The sequence below is a fragment of the Felis catus genome, chromosome C1, assembly GCF_018350175.1.
Source record: "Felis catus isolate Fca126 chromosome C1, F.catus_Fca126_mat1.0, whole genome shotgun sequence".
Taxonomy (NCBI): domain Eukaryota; kingdom Metazoa; phylum Chordata; class Mammalia; order Carnivora; family Felidae; genus Felis; species Felis catus.
The window spans coordinates 77749317-77766355 of record NC_058375.1 but is presented as its reverse complement, the minus strand read 5'-3'; the positions used below and the strand labels follow the sequence as shown (position 1 = coordinate 77766355).

General features: G+C 39.7%; 1 protein-coding gene across 3 annotated transcripts in view; it reads left to right on the top strand.

The window, feature by feature from the left end:
* The window catches only part of TGFBR3 (transforming growth factor beta receptor 3), a 209833-nt gene that overhangs the window by 64988 nt on the left and 127806 nt on the right, over positions 1-17039 (top strand). The gene's annotated exons all lie outside the window — the stretch shown is intronic.

Sequence of the window (17039 nt, the reverse complement as noted above, 5' to 3'; positions counted from 1 at the left end):
ACCCAAGCACCCCTGAAAGGTTGTTTTTAACTCTTCCAGGACCCTGTGTTTGTGGGTTTCCTGAAGTAGGTGTGAGCAGCCTTTCCTCCTAGAGGTGAAGTTTGAGCAATTCAGAAAGAGGAATCAGTTCTACTTTTCTGGCAAAATGTCCTGTGTTCATGGAGCATCCTATTGGCAGTAAAATCAGAAATTTAAAAATAAGTCATCAAATATACTTGAGGAGGAAAGCTAAGAAAACCTGAAAAAATGGAAACACAACAGAATATAAACCCCTTAGAGAATAAATAATGTTCTTATAATGAATGTGTCAGCATTTTTAACAGTTACGTGTTCAAGTGTGTGTTGATTCAGTATGTATGTAAAAGTCACAAGCACAAATGTAGTCAATGTTTACATTAAACCCCCCACCTCCAAAACACACACATGAAAGGCCCCTCTTGTGTGTGTGCAATTACATCTCTGAATACTCCCTTGGTCCCTTTTTCCTCCTCCTTTCCCCAAACACATATTTTGCTTACTTCCCTAAAGATACATGATATATATGAGAGAACATACTCAATTGACTCACACCTCTCCAAGTAGTGTATAAAGCATAATGTTTTGAAACACCAGGGGCACAGGTCCACGGGGAATCCGAAATGCCATCTTCCAGCCACAACTGTGCTGGAAAGAAAATAGAAAACAATGAGGCATGTGCAGAGTCAGCTCTTTGTGTCCCAGCTCAGCAGTTTTCCTGCTGTCCTAAACTTCACTTAAAAAAAAAAAAAGCTGGGCAAAAGAGGAAATGATCCAGTTTTTAAAAATTTTGATATAAAATAGCAGTTTAGGGTTGTGGGGACACTTACTGAAAAAACAGAGCTTAGTGGTGAGAAGTCTCACTGTTCTTTGCTTGGTTGTGAGGACTTGTGTGTGTGCACACATAATATAATACACACCTTACCACATGCATAAAAATAAACCCAGCCGTGAACTTTCTTGGTGGTGTGGTATAAGCTGCATTTGGTCATCATGAAGCATGGGCTTTATTTTTGCTTCTGCTGCCCACTTGCTGTGGAATCTTGGAAATGCTATTTTATTCCTTAATCAAATAATTCCATTTAACACATCCTTTTTGAGTGCTTATTATGTGCAAAGGCCCTATCTAGAGGCTGGGGAGGTGTGTGTGTGTGTGTGTGTGTGTGTGTGTGTGTGTGTGTGTGTGTGTATGTTTTAATTTATTTATTTTGAAAGAGGGTGAGCAGGGGAGAGGCAGAGAGAGAGATGGGGAGGATCCCAAGCAGGCTCTACGTGCTCAGCATGGAGCCCAACATGGGGCTTGAACTCACAAACTGCAACATCATAACTTGAGCTGAAATCAAGAGTTGGACGCTTAACCAACTGAGCCACCCAAGGGCTGGGGGGATTAATAAGAAAACGCTTTCTTGACTCTAATATGCTTAGATGCTGGGGGAATCACACAGCTTGGTGCTTTGATCTATGCCCATCAGAGAAGAACCCGCCTGATGTAGGAATTCAGAGAAAGGGTTAAGGTTATGTCTAGCTTAGAGGCTTCATGGAGGCAGTGAAGACCCATTAAGGTGAGCTTTAAAGTGTGCATGGGCCGTCAGCATATTAGGGACGGAGAGTGAAGATTAGGTGCTGAATCTGGGGAAACAGGAGGTCTTTTGGATGACCAGGCCCCAGAAGAAAGTGGGGCTGTGTTGTGGTAGGTTCTGAGTGCCAAACTAAACTGTCCCTTAATTTCTCTGGGCCTTAATTTCCTCATCTGAGGAAATGTGTTTTTATTTCAATGTGCCAAAGAAAGCGAGTATTATGTTTGCACCCTAGGCATGCAAATCGCCACTGGTCTTGTACCTTAGTGCTTGAAGACAATTAGGGTGTTAGCCCTTTATGAAAAGTAGACAGCAAAACTCCCCGCACCCCGCACTTGCCTTCTTGTTTTTCCATTTCAGCACCATTATCACTAGCATACTATTTACTATAGGAAGGACTTACAGAAACTTGTTTGGTAAATAGGAAGAAAACCCTAAGTGATGTGTCCAACCATTTTCATGAATGCTGCAGGAATCCAAATATACATTCTGTAGTTTACATTGAAAACTTCATTAGTGAAGTGTTATTTCAAACATCTGTAATTGTGTCTGTAAAAGGAGAAAAGCCAAGGCAGAGGGAAATGTGAACATCAAATACATTCTTGTTTTCTCCCTATTATCAGTAGCATCTTTCAGAAAGTACTGATTAGAGACGAAGGCTGTTTCCAGTTGTTGGTTTACTTGCCTCATAGCGTACGAAGTCAAGGCTGGGCTGGGGGCCACCTTCCAGAAGGCAGGGACTTCCTTTCTGACTGGAAATAATCTTGTTTTTTTTTGACCTTCAGAATACTCATGGCCTTGCTGGAGTATATGGGCCAACATTTGCCCTGGCAAGGCCAGGGCAGTTTAAGATTGGTGTCTACAGAGATTGCTTTATAGGCAGTTAAAAGTAGTGGGAGGAAGGTGACTGTAGTAACTCAGACATTTACATCCTTTCCGGCCTAAAAATCAAGGGGATGATTTAAAATGGGCAGTATTTGAAAACAAACAAACACCAACAATAACAAAACACTTCTTGCAGTTCCTATTTGTCTAAATTTTTAAGAACTTTGCCAAGGTCAGAGTGTTCTTTTCCAAGTGACCTTGTCATGAAGAGGGATTGCATCTTATTTATTACACTGCACTAATATCTGCAGTCTTCTCCTAAAGATTGGCAAATATGGACGTTAGAAAACACAATTTCCATGCCTTTTGAACAGTATGTTCTTTATGATGCTTTGTAAAAATACTGTCAGGTGGCTAGGGATTTTAATTAACACACTAATGCTAACTGGAGTTAGACTTCATGGTAGCTTTTTTTTCCCTCCCCATCCAGTTAGAAGCAGAGTCCAAAGCCTAACATAGAGCTAAAAATTATTGTTCTTATTTTATTTATTTTATTATTTTATTTTATTTTATTTTGTTTTGTTTTATTTTGTTTTATTTTAAGTTTTATTTATTTATTTTGAGAGAGAGAGAGAGCATGAATGGGGGAGGGCAGAGAGAGAGAGCGAGAGAGAATCCCAAGCAGAATTCTCAAGAGAATCCTGAGCCCCCGTTGCGGGCCTCAAACTGATGAACCTTGAGATCATGACCTGAGCTGAAACTAAGAGTTGGACGCTTAACCAACTAAGCCATCCAGGCACCCCTGTTCTTATTTTAAAGCAAATATGTAACTAGAGTTCTTGTTGTATACTGGGTTCTTGAATTCCCCGTGAGGTCAGTAGTTCTCGCTACTTAGGGTCACAGTTTGATTCTTTCAGATACATAATTGAAGAGATGATAAATGATAAGGTACTCAGTGATTATATTAATTCATATGTGGTGACATGAAGATGTTTTCTTTAATAAGAATATCTGTTATATGGGAGTAAATAAAAAAAAATCCTATCCTAGTAGAGTTGAAATCCTATATTAGTTTAGGGAAAAAAGGGGTGAAATAAGTATGTTTTATTCTGCTTACATAAAGGGATATAAAAAATGCATGTTACTAAATTTCTTAATACTTCATTTTACTCTTGATGTGCTCCTACCAGATAAAGCTATATGTGAATGTTAATGCTTGTAGCATGAGTCTAAAGTTTCAGTTGAGGCCAATAGGTAGAAACCATAGTCTCTAGTGATTTTCAAAATAAAATCCCATAAAGTCCTCACTTTAAAAAAAGTGAACATTTTGGAGGCGCCTGGGTGGCTCAGTCAGTTGAGCATCTGACTCTTGATTTCAGCTCAGGTCATGATCTCACGGTTCGTAGGTTCAAGCCCTGCATCGGGTGCTATGCCAAGAGCATGGAGCCTGTTTGGAATTCTGTCTCCCCACTCCTCTCTCTCTACCCCTCCCCCCCCCAAATAAATAAATAAACGTCCTTTTTTTTTTAATAAAATAAAATATTAAAAAAAAGTTAATATTTTGGCATCCAAGAAGAATCTGACACTGTCTAATCGCCGTTGGGTTAATTCCAACATCGGCACTGTGCACTAGCTCATTTTGTTGGCTTTTAGTTGTGTGACTGTTTGTTGGTCACTGAGTTACAAAAGGGAAAAATTCGATAAAAAAAGAATAGATACAGAAAAATATGTTGTACAGTTTTATTCAGTCCATAGTTCTACATATTTGCTTACTGTAGTTGAGAAAGTCAGGAGTGGTAAGTGAAGCACAAGGGTTAATATGAAAAATAATTGAGAAAAATGAGTAGAAAGAAAGAAAAATAGATGTTTTGATACTCTTTGTCAAATGTTTTTCCAAAGACCAGCCTCAGATTTAAAGTATTATGCAGCTGTAGGCTTTGGCCTCCAGTACTTTTCTGATAGGAATTCAGCCTTGAGTTGAACTTTCAAATAGGTTATTTTCTTTTCTTTTCTTCTTCTTCTTCTTTTTAGTGTTTATTGATTTTTGAGAGAGAGAGAGAGAGAGAGAGAGAGAGAGAGAGAACACAAGTTGGGGAGGGGCAGAGAGAGAGAGGGAGGCACAGAATCTGAAGCAGGCTCTGGGCTCCGAGCTGTCAGCACAGAGCCTGACATGGGGCTCAACCTCCCCAACTGTGAGATCATGACCTAAGCCAAAGTCGGAAGCTTAACTGACTGAGCCACCCAGGTGCCTCTTCTTTTTTTCTTTTTAATTACTAACTGACCTATCTGTTGTAGTTTGTTGATCTATTTTCTCCTCTTCATCCCCTCCTGTTGCTTTCTTCATGAGCTGCTGTCTGTTCTGGAATTCTGGGCATCCACATGTAGAATTCGGGTTCCCTGCCTCTGCCTTCACCAGGGATGGAGAAAAATCTGACCCAATATTTCACTTTATAAGTTTAATTGTGGAAAATGTTGGGGTTCGAAGCTGACGGCCAAGAAAGAATTCTTGAGACATCTTTGGTGCAAAAAGGTGGTTTTGTTAAAGTTCAGGGCAGGATCTGTGGACAGAAAGAGACACGCTGGCATTTTGTGAAGAGTGACTGATTATTTATCTTCAGGTTGGGAGAGGGTTAGGGATAGCAGAAGTCACTAAGGTATTTTGGAAACAAGGTTTCCCAGGATGTAGAGGGGCTAGCTGCTGTTAGGAAAAGGTCATTTATTGCTGTTTAGTAAAAACTCAGTCATGAGTCCATTCAGATGTACTCAGGGGACCAAAAGCTTGGAGTAGGATTGCCAACATGTATTTTGTTGGGGGTGGGGGAGTAGAGATAAAGGAAGTTTCAAAAGTAATTTTTATATGTTAAAGTAGACTTACAGGGTCCTGGGGGGTTGGGATAATGTTAAGCCAAGATTCCCTTTCACCTTTAGGAAAGTGTCATTATTGAGGCAGCTGAGCTCCTAGAGGACGGTCACTGTCTGTTTCAAGGATTTGACTGTCAGTGGGCTGTGAGTTGTAAGCAAATTTAATTTTTTTTGTTTTGCCTTCATTTCTCACATCAGATTGGACTCGAAAGGGTTCTAATCCACAGTTGTTTTTTTCCACGTTCCTATTTGTTTAAAAAAATTTTTTTTGATGTTTATTTTTGACACAGAGACAGGGCATGAGTAGGGGGAGGGTCAAAGAGAGAGGAAGACACAGAATCCGAAGCAGGCTCCAAGCTCCGAGCTGTTAGCACAGAGCCTGATGCGGGGCTTGAACTCACAGACTGTGAGATGATGACCTGAGCTGAAGTCGGACACTTAACTGAGCCACCCAGGTGGCCCGTCATGTTCCTATTTCTAAAGCCCCCTCTTTACATAATTAATACTTGCATTTCCACTGGGGAGGGTCCTCCACTCCTTTGTCTTTGCTTAGCGTTTTTTCAGGAAGGGTCTTTTAGGATGGGTCTTAACTGCAACCAGTTTCTTTCCTCGTTAACCAATTATATAATAAAGCCATTAAAGTCCAAACTTTTTGTTAGGCAGTTCTAATTGATCAGTCTCTTATGTAGGTATCTTGCTTTTAAGCTTCTAGAATTCTTTGCTATTACTTTAGTTTGCTTTAGCAATATAGGTAGTATTAGCCCTAGTTTGTAGGTGGCCCACATCAAGCAGCTTGTTACTGGCAGGACTGAGACTAGAACCCCAGTCTTCTAACCCTGTGTTCAGCCTTCTTTCATTTAAATTCTTAAGGTCTGTTATGTTGTGAGCTGCCTTTTTTTTTTTTTTTTTTTTTTGAGGGGGAGGGTAGGACGAGGAGAAAGGATGTGATTTTCTACTGATTTTTCATATATTTATTGGTAATATTTTCATATTTGTGTAGGGGTTCCTGACTTAATTAAAGAAAAAAAAGCTTTCAAATGCCTGATCTCATTTGTTTCCTAACAAGCGTGGAGATTAGCCAGGATAAGTATTATCCCTGTTTTAAAGATAAGAAAACTGAGGCTCAGGGAAGTGATAGGTTTTTAGTGAAATTGGAGTTGTGACCCAGACATGGTTGGACCAAGACTAAAGGGAATGAGAATTACATACGAGCTTTTCCTTTCTGGAACATACGTGGATGGAGCCCTTGTTATGTGTCATTTGCTGTGTTGGATGTTGTAGACTCAGAAATAAACTGTTTTTAGATTGGTATAGTACAGGTTCTTAGAGTTGACTGGGGTAGTACTTGTAGTTAGCTTTGTTTAAGGAAGTAATGTGTCTAGTATGGAGGAGGTGGTGAATTTGCAAGACTTTAAGTTACAAAACTATAGCCAGATGTATGTTTACCTCTGTGAGTGCCTGTTTTATTTGCTGGTTTATTCATTCCTATGCATTAGGATAAAAAAATAAATATAGTTCTGTTTTGGCTCCCTGAAATAGTTTTTATATTTTCTGGAATTTCCTCACTTATTGTCTTTAATATTCCAAAGTTTTATTATGACTCATTTGGGCCATGCAATAATAGAAGAAGTAGGAGTAGGCCTGTTTGAAGAGGCTCATTAAGTAATTTGGAGGAAATATATTTTTGAAGCCTGTAAATGCTAATTTTGTTCTTGGTCTTGAGATTTGTTTCATGAGTGTCAGTTCTGCATATTCTTGTATGTTTTGGATGAGAGAGGGTGAAAATTTAGGAGTTAAAAGAGCATAGTTAAATTTTTCTCTTTGGCTTAAATATGTAGTTTTACTATAAACTACTGAAAGTTTCCTGTTCTTGTTTAATAAAAAAAAGTGCACTTCCATTCATTGTTTCCATGTAACTTCCTATGCTTTTTACAGTAAAAAAAAGGTCAAAATTTAGGATAAATTATGCGTTATCTCTGGGGCAAAGAAACCCTATTTCATTTAAGAAAAGAGCTTTACAAAGTGAGCCTTCTCAGAGTCTGTGATCCTGCAACAGTCCTCAGTATGTGCCTTTAAAAAAAAAAAATTTTTTTTTTTTTAAACATAATCATGGTTTGCAAGGATTGCAGTCTGACCCGTACTTCTAACTAACATCAGAAGGCAGGGAAGATTCCATGTCATGACTTGATTTTAGAAAGCTGCAGATCATAACACTGTTCTAAGGAGGGGCTTTTGGAGTGGCTTTGTGTGTTTTCCTTGTAACGTGGATGTTCAGCCTGCAGCCTGCCCTACACTGTACTGTACACAATAGATCGTTTGTACTGACTTGAAAACAGGGACCCCTGGTAGCAGTGTCTGGTCGCAGTGACAGTGTCCACTATCACTGGTGGGAGAGTGAAGGCGGGAAGGAATAGTGATTACAAGTTCCACTGAGGAACTACAGTGTAGAAGAATGTGCAGATGATGCTAAAATTGTAATTAATCTGGGATGTGTGGGTCAAAAATGTGTTCATCCTGAAAAATAAAAAAGAGGAGGAGACATCACTAGACCCTTCCTTCCTAACTTCCTAACTCCCTTCCTTCTTTCCTTCCTTCCTTTTCTTCCTAACTTTCCTTCCTTTCCTTCTTTCTATACCTACATACACATACGCACACACATACACACACACGCAAGAGACCTAGTCATGTATTTGCTTTCTCCTTCTCTTGAAAAGAGAATATTTCTAAAATGCTTGAAACCTTAGAACAATAGAAGAGTAGGACCTTTAGCACAGTTTTTGTGTGAACTCAATTCCCAGCAGTTCACCCTTAGTGCATACGTTTCACTTTCTTTGATGGCTTGCCACTCAAATTAGATTTTGTGTGGAGAGTGTCACTAATATTATTGCTAATATTGTCACTAATGTTGTTACACAGTGTCACTTTTATAGTAGGTTTGTGCATCCATAACACCTGAAGGAAACCAAAGTATTTGGTGAGTTACAAGGAAGATAAGTGTCAGAAGTCCATAGGGGTTACTCGGTAGGTGGGACTGCCCTTGTCCAAGCTTGTTGACTTAGAATTGAGTCTGCAAGGTGATGTGTGATGGGCTTGGGGCAGAGAGACAGACCTGCAGTCAGTTGAGGAAAACAGAAGTATAAAAAGTATAGGCAGAATTATACAACACAAATAGGGGACCATTTGGTGTAGAGACAAAAACGAAATACCATAGCAAAGTTTAATAACCTGTCATTAGTCTGCATAATGATGACCCCAAGTACTCAAAAAAAATTAATGGTATTCAGGATGCTCAAAATATTTAAGGTGGCTAGGAAATAATTTTGTATATAGTACATTTTAGGTAGATTTCCTGCAAAAATTACTTAAGTCACTTTCTTGAAAGGAGTAAAGCCTTACTTATTTGGAAGATTTGCTTATGTGGATATCTCATTCCCAGTCAGTGCTGAATAAATGAGGCATTTATTGTGTGGTGGTAAGGTGATTCTTTGGGCCAGATGAAGTAAGGTAGGAAGAAAGGAATATGATGTAAAATACTGGGCGAAGGAATTAATTATTACCTTAAATAATGGATGAAACTTGGGTACATTTTTCTCTGCAAATCTTGAAACAAAGTCCTTTTTGTTTTAGGAATTGGCATGCAAAGGATTTCATTTTCAAATTGACCATTTGAAAGTATTAGAGCTTGTCTACATGTGAGAAAGGTGAATTCCCTCTGGCAGAGTGGTTTCCGAAGGTTCACTTGGGAGGAAAGGAGAGGAGCTAGTTGATCCAGAGTGGAAAAACCCCGAAGAAAAGCTTCCCCCTAAAGAACACACAGATTTCCGAAAAACAGAAATTGCTTTGATTGAATGTGACAAACTTAAAAAAAAAAAAAAAAAAAAGTCAAGCTTTAAAACATCCTATGACACATCTGTTTTGAAAGGTTGCTCTGTCAGATACAGATGTGTGTTTGACAGTACTTTACTGTGTGTGAGGTTTTGTTATGAGCATGCTCAGTAGGTGTTTTTTCTGAACAGGTATCCCTCTATCTCAGTTCTAAATTTTGGGGAGAGTTTACTCAACAGCAGTACAATTATTTCTTATATTTGTCTTTAGGTTAAACACAATTTGATTGAATCAAATCCCTTCCTTCTAGCATTTTGTTAAACTGATAACTCTGTTTAGATTTTACCTTTTCAGAAGTTGTTTGTTGACCCAGCATAGCAAAATCTAAAACTTTTCTTTTGGGGGGGGGAACTTTTTAAAAAGTAATCTCCACACCAAACTTGGGGCTCAAACCCACAACCCCAAGATCAAGAGTCCCACGTTCTGCTGACTGAGCCAACTAGGCACCCCCCAAATCTGAAACTTTTGATTAACTGAATGGCTTTTTTTTTTTAATCAGGATCAGAAAATCCCCCAAATGCTTTTAGCAAACTAATGCCACTTTGTTTTTTGCCTTCAGACATACATTGATGTAAATTATTGGTTTAAAAAAGTAAAAACAAAAAACAGAAACAAAATAAAACCTCTTCTAATTCTAGAAAAGGAATGTTAGAGAGAATTCCCTGGACCCCTGAGTGAACTTCACTGTAGATTGTATTTTCTCTGTTTTTAATGAAGCCATTGAAGAAAAGTTATGTGCCTGTGTTTTTTGTAAAATAACTTTTGAAATCCCTGATCCTTGCTTCATTACAGGCCTCTGAAATTCAGACTTAGGAAAAATATTTTCTTATCCAAAGAGCTGATTTGTTTCCTTTTTATGAGATCTTGTAAGCATCACATTTTCTCCTTTACCTTGACTACTGGGAAGCTCAAAACTAGGTGAGGTGCTCACATGAAGTAGTTTCCTTTAACTAAGTTCTTTTTTTTTTTTTTTTTAACATTTATTTATTTTTGAGAAACAGTGAGACAAAGCATGAGAGGGGGAGGGCCAGAGAGAGAAGGAGACACAGGATCTGAAGCAGGCTCCAGACTCTGAGCAAACAGTCAGCACAGAGACTGATGCGGGGCTTGAACCCACAAACTGTGAGATCATGACCTGAGCCGAAGTCAGAGGCTCAACCGACTGAACCACCCAGGCGCCCCTAACGAAGTTCTTTGATGAGATTTCTCTTCTGTCATTACCACTTTTCAATTGATTGGCAGCTTAGGTGGATTTCTAAGCCCATTTAACATTTTTTCTTACAACCCCCTCAGTTTCCTTTCTAGAAGTAGTTGAGTATATAAATTATAAAGGAGTATATAGCATGACATTTTAGTTGGATCAGGAATTTTCTTTTTCTTTAAAAAAAATTTTTTTATTTGAATATGGTAGACACATATGGCTGACATATAATCCACACAGTAGATTAGGAATTTTCTAGGAGTAGAGCCACTAAAACTGAGGTACTGGTCAGACCTATCTTGGTACATTAATTTTGCATTTCTTGGACCAGAAGTTGTGGAAAACCTGTCTGAAAACTAGGAAGGATTGTAATAGAAGGACTTTATATACCAAATAGTTTATACAGGCATACCTAAGAGATATTGTGGGTTCAGTTCCAGACCACTGCAGTAAAGCCAATATCGCAATAAAGCGAGTCAAATGAATTTTTTGGTTTTCCAGTGCATATAAAATTTATGTTTACACTTTACTGTAGTCTGCTAAGTGTGCAATAGCATTATGTCTAAAAAAACCCAATGTACATACCTTAATTTAAAAATATTTCTCAAAAATTCTAGCCATCATCTGAACTTTCCATGAGTCATAATCAGTGATCACAATTCATCATAAGAAATATAATAATGAAAAAGTTTGAAATATTACAAGAATTACCAGAATGTGACACAGAGATACAGAGAGAGAAAATCCTGCTGGAAAAGTGCCATTTACAGACTTGCTCAACCCAGACTGCCACAGACCTTCAATTTATAGAAAACAGTATCTGTAATTGGACGCCTGGGTGGCTCATGAGGTTAAGCATCCGACTTTGGCTTCGTGAGATTGAGCCCCACATTAGGCTCCACACTGACAGTGCAGAGCCTGTTTGAGATTCTCTCTCTCCCTCTCTCTCTCTGCCCTTCCCTCTGCTTGTGTTCTCTTTCTCTCTCTCAAAATAATAAGTAAATAAACTTAAAAATAAACAGTATATGTGAAGCACAATAAAACAAAGTGCAATATAATGAAATATGCCCGTAGAGATCCCTTATGTCCTGTGGGTGACAGTGAAGGTACTGATGTACCTGAAACTCAGGTTCCTGTAAACTCTGATATTCCGTGATTCCTAATGCAAAAGGACGTTGAGATAGGCTAAAAAGTTTGTTTTGTTTTGTTTTGTTTTTTAGGACACAGGCCATAGCTGGAGAGGTGGTAGTAATAGTAATTATAGTTGTATGATAATAAAAAGGAGTTAATCCTCTAAACTGTCTTATGGGGGCAGATACTATTATTATCCTCATTGCAGAGATGAAGAATCCAAGATATGGAGTGGTTAAATAACTGCCCCAGGTTACAAAGCTGAGGTGTGGCAGGGCTGAGATACAAACCTAAGACACTGGCTTCATGGTCTATAGAGAATTAGGATTTTGGTTGTTTGAGGAATTCATCACCCAACATGTCATTATGAGCACCTGTCACATGCCAGGCACTGTGTCATGCTCTGGTATAGTTGGAGGATAAGCAAAAGAAACATACATGATCCTTGCCCTCATTGGGTTTCCAACTAAGTAGAAGACATAGAAACATACGCCCAAATAAATGAATGGCTCACAAATGCCCAAATGGATTTATAACCAAAAGTAGATACTGGCTATAAAGGGAAAGTGTAATAGTTGTAACTGGTTTATGCAGTCTCTTAATTTAATCAGACGTAAAAATGTGGCTCTGGGCCAGGGCTACTTAGCTGGGCACAACCCTCTTGTTCCCTGGTCTACACATAGTGATCTTATCAGTGGCACTGCTTGATTAGCCCATACCTGCTGCAAACTCTGGAAACGCCAGCTCCATAGATTCTCCTGAACCTTTTAGCTTCACTGTGAAAGGAGCAACAAACAGCACACTAGTTGTTCATAGATTTCTCTCCAGACCATTAGCTCTGTTTTCCTCATAACAGAGACACCTGAGCAGTGAGCTACCTGGCTAGGAGAGGAAGGAATATGGTTTATTATTATAATTGAGTTTGACATACATACATCGATGATTGATAATTTGGCATTCACATTAAACATTTCCTTCATGCCTTTAACAACCAATTGTTGAGGGGCATCTGAGTGGCTCATTCGGTTGAACGTCTGACTCTTGATTTCAGTTCAGGTCATGATCTCATGTGGGATTGAGCTCTGTGTTGCACTCTGTGCTGTGGAACCTGCTTGGCATTCTCTCTCTCCCTCTCTCTCTCTGCCCTTCCTCCACTCATGTGTGTTCTCTCTCTCTCAAAGTAAACATTAAAAAAAAATTGTTGAGTGCCCTGATTATATATAAAATCCTTAAATTAAATGTAGTTCATGGCCCAGTTTGGACACATGGCTGTAATTAGTAATATTTGGCATGGCCAAAACAAAAGTTGGTAGATTTTTCTTTTTAATCTCTTGTCTCCTATCTATAATCAGGACCAGTGGTTACAGGCTTTAATTCAGCTCACCAGCAGTTATGGTTTTCTCCTTCCATCGTTCCTGACTATATCCCCGCTTACAGCTTCTTGTCTTGTCACTTACCCAGACTCTGCACCCCAGCCCTACCTGAGGGCTCACCAGTCCCAGAGAATGCTCACTGTAGCATGTTATGCCTTTGTGTTTCTGTGCACATCCTTACCTCTGTTTCTCCCACCTTTTCTTTTTCATCAGACACCAGTTTGCTAGAGGTTAAAAAAGAGAAAATCCATTAAGTAACTATCTTAGGCTCAAACTGAGGTCTGGTTGATGAATGGGTTTGGCAATGTGATCCCTCAGGGTTAATGAGAGGCAGCTTCCCAGCCTTCCAAGTCCCACTTTGCCAGAAAATATTGCATTAGTAGGAATTAAATTATAATTTTTATTGGTTATGTGCCTAAATTGCATTTAATATTTTGAATCCAGATCAAGTAAGTATTTTTTTCTTTTAATAAGGAAGTAGACTTTCTTTTAATAATTTTGTGTGTCTCAGACTCACACAGGAGAAAATAGATTGCATTTTCTTCCATCGTTCAAATCTTCATATTGGTTCTTGGTCTCAGGGCTGAGCCATTTAGGCAATAACATCCCATAAATTCTACTTTCCCCATAAATGAATACCAAAGGGGAGTTAGTGTCCTCTTTATTCCTGGCTTCCTTTAGATCATGTCAGAACAGGAATAGATGTACCATCTTACAGATCAAAAGTAAACAACAAGAAAGTCAGCCAAGGTGATGCCAGATTACTCTCTGGATTTTAGAAATTCCCTAGAGGTAGAAAAATGGACTGTTCTCACCTTTGGGAGTTATACTTCCGGAATTTGCTCAGAGAACAGGAATTTTTACTCCAAAACTGCACAGCTTTATTTTAAATCTTTCCACTGCAATTCTTAGAAGTAATTTTGGGGGAGAAGTGGCTAGGGAGTAGTATAAGAACATCTTATCTTAGATATTTTATTAATCATTCTAAAAACTCAGAAAGAAAACATTTTTTCAATGGAGAAAATATTTTCATTCATTTACTTCTCCTCCTCCCCTCAAGGGACTTCATGTCTCTAATAGTACTTGAAATTTGTAAAGCATTGGCATGTATCGTGTCTCATGATATACGAGCCTCTCATAAAGTAAGAGAAAGAGAGATTATGGTAAACTTCAAGACAGGGTCCCATAACTGGTAAGCAGCAGATCTGGATTTAAAATGTCAGCTCTCACATTTCCTGGTCCAGTTGGCTCTAATATGGGGACCCTTCTCTTGCTATGCCTAGTGGTGACTTCTGGAACATACTTCATCAGCTACCTGTTCTCTTCAGATTATAAAAAACACGAAACAATCCCACTGCCTCCCAGAACTGCATGAATCCCTTCTGATATTTGTTGGTTGTATAGTGGTATCTTGCTCAAATGGAAAAGTGTGTGCCCTTTATAACCAGGCATTTCCCAACACTTTGAGAATTTAAATTCTTTTTTGTTTGTTTTATTTTTTTGAGAGAGAGAGTGAGAGAGAGAGACAGAGAGACAGAGAGACAGAGTGCAAGTGGGGGAGGGGCAGAGAGAGAGGGAGACAGAATCAGAAGCAGGCTCCAGGCCCTGAGCTGTCAACACAGAGCCTGATGCAGGGCTTGAAGCCACGGGAGAACCGTGAGATCATGACTTGAGCTGAGGTCGGTCACTTAACCCACTGCCACCCAGGTGCCCCCAGAATTTAAATTCTTAAAGGTACCCTGCCTTTTGTTTCTTTTCGGACTTGTAAAAACAAACTTGAACATGGGAAATTCTTCAACATGGTTGCACCATGATTTGAACACAACAGTATACAAATAAGCATTGGCTTTTGACCCAGTTGGCAGTTGACTTCTTGGAAGAGGGCTAGTTGGTCCAGTGGAAGGTCTGGATTTACATACTCACTTGGGGGATGAAATAAACTATGATAAGACATGCCTAAGGAGTTGTACTATAGAAAAATCTGGCTGTTTTTTCCTGAGAAATCCAGATTACAGGTTTTAGGCCACTAGAAACTCTTCTGCTTGTCTTTTTTCTACTAAGGATAAATTTTAGCCTTAAGTCAAGTTTTATTGTTGAAAAGCCTAGGGGGGACTTTGGTAGAAGGGCCCCCTTTGGATCTTAATGGTGGTGCATTCCACAGCTCCATCCCCAAAGGGTTGTAGCTCAATGAGTTGTAATTTGAGATGGTATAAACACCAGCCTATGCTGTGTACACAGCAGGCACTCTTGAGCTCAGGCCTTCCAGGTGTTTTTTCCTGGAGCTTTGTTTTGCATCCTATCCTAGAATATGACACATTCCCTTGCATGAAGCTCACTTAGACCCCGGCTGTGCTATTGCTGAGAAATCATCTTGGGTGCCCTTTCCTACAGATTTTCGCATCCCATTGGGGGTTGAAGGAATTTTCAGCTCAGGGGCAGAATAGATCCTGCAGTGCCCAGGCGCACAGTCTATGGGAGTTTGTCCCTCTTCACAGCTGACAGCATTGCAGAATTCCCTGTGGGACAATAACAGAAACCCTTATTAGCCAATGGTGTTGTTGGAATAAAATCTCCCCACTGCAATGTCTTGGTCCCAGGCTATAATGTTACCCCTCCATTCCCTCTGCATCTTTACCACTTTTTATTGCAGCTGAACACACGCTCCTCATTAGTACCCTGGGTGATATGGGGAATCAGTGTGCTGGAAATTATGTGCAATAGGTACCAGATGTTTGTGTCAACTTGGTATGCATTGGTATTTAAAATGCTTAAGGATCACATTTATTAAATGTGAAAATTACTTATTGCACCTCCCCCCAAACAATAACTCCCCCACCCCCAATATTTTACTCTCTGTTGCATGAGGTGTGATAATAATTTCTTTGGGGACAGATTAAATTTAAAGTGTGTGCAGCAAATGCATCTGTTCCCAGATGCTTCGTCTGCATTCTGTCAAGCCTTAGGGCTGGCCTGCAGCCAGCGTGGATGTGGGGGTTCTGTAACAGAGATTGGAATGCTGTGTTGTAGCTAACGGACATAATGAAAGGGTGAGTCCATTTGCATTTTTTTCTTTAAGTGGAACTGGGAATTTAGACATTGATGTTATAGCCAGATCTTAGGAACATTTCCCATGTGTGCAGATAAGCAAACATGAGTGAAAAAGAGGAAGACGACATTTGGTAAAATGAGAAATAAGTTTGTGCTTTCTCATTGAGTTTATGAAATCTTTTAAATCAACTAAAAGTTTGTAAGTGCGAACTAATCAGTCTGTTTTATCAAACATGAGTTAATGTGTAGGTTTGGCCAATAAGTCTGCTTGTTCATCAAACACTGAGGTGAAGGACAGGAAAATGCAGGGTAGAAGCCAGCGGTGACTATCCGTGGGAAAAGCTTAGACCTGGAGGCTGAGAGACCGGGTTCGAATCCCACCCTGCCCTCTACTGGTGATGTGTGACCTTTGGCAAGTTACTTAGCCTCTAGGGGTCCCCGTTTCCACCACTCTAAAATGGGAGTTTTAACAGTACCTTTACAGTGCTGCAATGAGGATTAGAAACAATATGTGCATAGTGTGTGGCCCAGAGAAGGTGCATGATAGCCGTATACATGAGGAATTAAACCCTGGCTTATCACAGGAGGTGGAGGCCTAGGGTGTCACCATATGCTCCACAGTGTTACCCCAGGTGGCCCAGCTGCTGAACACAGGGCTCTGCTTTGTGAAGGAGGCCACTTGGTCTGGGCCACCTGGTGAGCTTCTCTCCACAGGGTTTACTTGAATCTGTGCTGTCTTCAGGTCAGTGAATGTTTTTAGTCAAGAGAAGTAGCATCTTGTGAGTGAATTGGGGCCATGGGTCTGTCCTGGTGGCTGAGGAGGGTGTATTGAGAAGGAAAAACACAGTCTGACTTCAGGGTAGGAAAGAGGACAAGTCAAACAAAACACAACACCCAGCAGGATTTGGGGGAGATCAGATTGCTTGTGTAGCCAGCAGAGAAGGATAAACTCAGCTCACGCTATCAGACCAAGGGAAAATTAGACTTCTTTGAGAATTACCCGCGAAGAATCCTGGATGGGGCAGATACTAGATGCCTGGAATAAAAAGAAATATCTAGATGGGGAGGCAACAGTGGGAAATGTCTCTGGAGGCGGACCTGTATGTACATTACTATTAAGAA